The following is a 4804-nucleotide window of genomic DNA, read 5'->3' as shown; positions in this document are numbered from 1 at the left end:
GGCTCCTGGCGGCGCCGCGGCCACCCCCTCCTCCGCCTCAGTGCCCCCTCGGGTGGGGCCCGGGATGACCTCGCCCCCTCCAGCCGCAGCCGCGCTCCGGCGACCGGAAGAGCCCGGGGGTTGTTGCGGTTTGCGACCCGGGGTGGGCGGGAGACGCCGGGGGTACGCGGACGCACACATGAAACGCGTGGGGTTTTACGACGGCTTTCATCTGCGGCTCGGCCCACGGTGGTCATTGGGATCTGCGTGCCCGGAGCGTTATTGCCCCACTTTATTGCCGCCGCGGAGGCTCCGGGAGCAGCTCTGGCTCTGCCCGCCCGGGTCACTGATGTCACCAGCGGGGAGACCTCCCGAGAGCACGGGATCTTCTCCCACCGCCCCGCAGGCAGCCTGCCGCTGCTGGCAAGACCAGAGGCTGTCACCGGGATTCCCAAGTCTGGAGCGAGCTTCCTGCAGGAAGCGTTCTGAGCGTAGCTTTTATGCTCTTGGCTGGGGAAAATTACCTGCCAGTGTGCCAGGCGGCCCACAGTTTAGGCTGCGCAAGGCCTTCTTGGCACCCTGTGCGCCTCTTTGCTCCTGAGGCCTCCGGGGCTCTAAGTGGGGTAACCCACCCACTGTCGGGGCTGCCGTTCCACACTAGCACCCACATACCTGCACGCTGCCTTTCACCCAGCAGGCGTGCCTGGATTCCAGCACTGTCCCCACCTGCCATCGAGGCACACGGCCCTCAGATGTCCACCCAGACTCCTGTAAAACAGCAGCATGCAGAGCCGGTCCGGCTGGGCCAGGGTCACGGCTGGGCCCCTTTCTCACAGCACACAGGGGTGACGCGTGCTGGCTCAGGGGATGTGGCCCCTTAAAGGGAAGGATTTAGAGCAGCTCCTGGCACAAGATGGGTGCTGTGTGTCTGAAACTGGACCTTCTTTCTTGCCTTTTTTTCCCTTAAGTTTAATTTTGAGAGGTGGGGGAGGGGCAGAGAGAGGGGGGAGAAGCCCAAGCACAGGGGGCTTGATCTCACAGAGCACACGGCACTCCATCTCGCAAGCCATGGGGATCATGACCTGAGCTGAAATCGAGTCGGATGCTTAACCGACTGAGCCGCTCAGGCGCCCCCCCTTTATTCTTTTTATTTAATGAAAGCATGGTTTTGATTCATTTGTGAACATAAACAACATATTGGCTTTTTTTAAAAAAAATNCCTGAGCTGAAGTCAGATGCTTAACCAACTGGGCCACCCAGGCGCCCCACATATTGGCTTTTTAAAAATAGTTTTTATTTATTTTTGGAACAGAGAGACAGAGCATGAGTGGGGGAGGGGCAGAGAGAGAGGGAGACACAGAATCTGAAGCAGGCTCCAGGCTCTGAGCTGTCAGCACAGAGCCCGACGCGGGGCTCGAACCCACAAACTGTGAGATCATGACCTGAGCCGAAGTTGGACACTTAACCGACTGAGCCAACTAGGCGCCCCTGGCTTTTTCTTTTAATTGCTTTAGAATTTGAGGTTTTTGGAACCTTGGTAGGCATTGGCCAACCCCCAGGATGTCTGGACAGCTGGTAGATTTTTCTAGTCCTGTGTTTTGGGGCAAAACTTCCCAGCCAGTGCTTGGCCCCAGGGCACAGCCCACCTGCTCTTCCTTTACTGTCCCCCCCACCTGTCCCTGGGCTTCCCCCAAAGACAGCAACCTAAGACCCTCATCCTCTGAAGAAACAGGAAGTAAAATGAAATAGGGAAGGCTTTATATTACGTACTGGAGTCGTAGATGCGCTTAGTTTCCAGTTCCTGAAAGTTTTTTGTTCTGGAAGTTAGATTCATCAAAAGTGACCATCTTCCCAAATTCTGTGAGGAGACCTGCATTTAGAATTTTCTTCCCAATTCAGATCATCTTCCTTGATTTGATTCAGAACATCTGTTGCATGGTGATTACATTGGGTTTACAGCTTCCCCTTTGTGGCTTGAAAGGACGCCCCCCCTTCAGGTTCCGCTGGACCCCTCTCTGAGGACCCTGGGGGCACAGTGCCCCTCCGAGGCCTTGCCCTGCACACTTGTACTCCCTGGTCGCTTCATGTTAGGTCAGACTTGCTGTTTAGTTTCTCATGCAGCAAAGGGTCTCCCTGATCATGGCCTAGCTCGCCCCGTTCTCAGCGTGCGTCTCTTCCAGGCCCCGGTGTGCCTACACCTGTCATGGCCTTCGGTCCTCAGGGTGACTCCTCGTGGTGGATTCTGCCCTCGTCTTCGTGCACAAACAGAGTACCGTTCAGGCGAGAGTCCTGAAGTTGTGAGAAGTGAAGTGATTTGCCCGGGGTCACGCAGCTAGCCAGAGGCGGAGCCAGGCTTCTGTGGCCTATCTCAGACAACAGCGGGGATCCTAATCACGATCCTGTGCTGTGCTCGATAATCTTAACCATGATCCTGTGCTGTGCTTGATAATCTTAACCATGATCCTGTGCTGTGATGATAATCTTAACCATGATCCTGTGCTGTGATGATAATCTGAATGATTCCATTCAGAATAACGGCAAGCGCGCCGATTGCAGAGCGTGTCAGGGCAGACAGATAAAGGCAACACGCTATGCTGTGTTTCCCAAAGAAAAACAGAATGTACGTATTCGTAGATTACAGATATTAGCTCGTGTTTCCCGGTATTTACTTTTTTGAAGTGTAAGCGAGGTGCCCTCGTGGTAGAAACTAAGCCATCTTCAGGGTCCCGGCGACAGTGGTGCCGTCCGGTCACCCACTTCTCTGGGCAGCAGGCTGTGATTCTGTCACCAGAAGACCCGTGAAATGCCCCCTGAGAGCGTTCTATTTTCTGTCTCAGTGGAAGAGCGTCACTGAGCAGTTAAAGAGATTTCTTAACTAGATCAGTCACTTCTTACTCCGCGAACGCACACGGAGCACCTGCTTTGCTCGGTGCTGCGGGGCCCTGGAGCTCTGAATGCGAACGAGGGCGATCTGTCTCAGCCTTTCCGGGGCCCTCCATCCGGCAGAGGGGTGGGTGACAGCAGCGAAGGGCGAGCCCCATTCGGTGCCTGGTGGGCTGGAACCCGGCACATCACGGCCCCTGGGGGCTACACGGCGGCTCCCTCCGTGGTCACTCCCCGGAGTGTGTGCTGCGTGTGGGCCACGCCCGGCNTGGTCTCTGCACAGGGCAGCTGGGCCCTTCTCTGCCAGCCAGCCACGGGCAAGGGCGCGGGGGACCCCAGGGCTGGCTCTCCCCGGAAGCAGCGGCCGCAGGCAGCGGTCTGGCGGGCCGGGGCCGGGCCCAGAGCCCAGAGACCGTGGGCTGGGGGCCGGTGAGCCCCTGGCGCTCTGGTCCTGAGGAAAGATGGAGGCTGAGCCCAGAGGAAGAAAGAAGAGCGGGCGGGCGTCCTGGCAGAGAGCACTGCTTTCCCGAAGGTTCCTGAGACCAAAGGGCGGAGGAGGGCCGGAGAGAGGCCGCAGGGCCAGGGCCTTGGGCACGTGTTGGAATCCAGGTCTTTCCTGGAGGGTTTGGGAAGACCATCTGCCCCTCGGCCACCTGGAGGCCGGCAGCGGCAGCGGCGGCGCTGGCCTGAGGGGTGGGCAGGGCTGGGGGGACGGGGCTGGCGCTGGGCGTGGGCGCTGTGGGGCTGCGAGCAGCGCACCCGGGCTTTAGCCCAGTAGGGGATGGTGGCCGTGCCGTGGGCTCTGGGACTGGGCGGCATCCCCCAGGTGGTGGGGAGCACGGTGCACGTGCCTCTCCTCTCCTTGACGTTGGAGTCACATGGAGAAGGGGTGCATGTGGGAAGCCGTGTCCAGTCCCTTTTCTGAGAGCTGCTTGGGCAGCTGAGGATCCCGACAGGAGACAGAGCGGAGGGGACCCAGGAGCAGGGGTGCTGCAGGCGGGCGGCCCGGGGAGCCAGCCGAGTGTTTGTCGACGGGCGAGGTTTATAGGGCTGTGGTGGGGCGTGGGGAGGGGTGCTGACCCCTGAGCCCGGGCTGATCTTGGAAATGGAAACAGACCTGGCCTGGGAGCTTAGGAGGAAGGCAGAGGGGTCCGCACTTCTGCCTGGGGGTCTTCTTTGCACACTGAGGTCTGCAGAGCCAGTCACCCCCCAGGTTCTGATTCTGCGGGTGTCCGGCTGGCCAGGTAGGTACCCTTCCCACGGCTCACGGGGAGGAGCTGGGCCACACCTGAGTCCAGGCTGGACCTGGAGCGGAGGAGGAGGAGGAGGAAGGTGAGGCAGGTTTAAATGCTGATGGCCAGGAGCCAGGGAGGGGGAGCGAGGGGGCGGCGGGAGGCGGTGTTGGGACTGCAGCCCGTCCCCGGTGGTGTTTGCTTTCCTACCTGCGCTGAGATTAGCCGGCTGATTGGTTTGTATGATGTCGGGAAACGGCTCATAAGGACTGTGCCTTCTAAATGGCAAGAGTGGATACAAGATCTAAGCTGGATGCCACGTGGTGACGTTGCCATGGTCACCGGGGGTCTCCATGGGGCGTGTGTCTGAGCAGAACCGCAGCCTGACCTGGTGGTGGACGTCCCCTCTGCACGGTCGCCGCGGTGAGGTCCTCCGCCGCAGGTGCGCCTCCAGCCCGGGAGCCTCGTCCAGTCTCAGCCTTGAGGCCGAGACAGACCGCAGTGTGGCCCCAGCCCGTGACCGCCTCAGCGCTGACCTCATTTTTTGCATGTTTCCTCAAGATACGCTCAAATGCAGCTGCCACCGTTGCCACAGGCGCTGCGTGCCCCTGCCCGTCCCGAGAAGGTCCCTGCCCTGTGGCGGCCCCGGCCACTCTGGATGGTGGACCTCAAGGGTTTGTCGTGTCTGGGAACTTCCTTCTGAGGCCGCC

At 59.8% G+C, this 4804-nt stretch overlaps 1 protein-coding gene across 1 annotated transcript in view; it reads left to right on the top strand.

Moving 5' to 3' along the window:
• Positions 1 to 4804, top strand: part of CARS1 (cysteinyl-tRNA synthetase 1) — a 41886-nt gene that overhangs the window by 718 nt on the left and 36364 nt on the right. The window lies entirely within an intron of this gene.

Source organism: Crocuta crocuta, unplaced genomic scaffold (assembly GCF_008692635.1).
Source record: "Crocuta crocuta isolate KB4526 unplaced genomic scaffold, BGI_CrCroc_1.0 scaffold653, whole genome shotgun sequence".
Taxonomy (NCBI): Eukaryota; Metazoa; Chordata; class Mammalia; order Carnivora; family Hyaenidae; genus Crocuta; species Crocuta crocuta.
The sequence above is the reverse complement of the archived record's forward strand: the minus strand, read 5'-3'. Positions and strand labels throughout refer to the sequence as shown.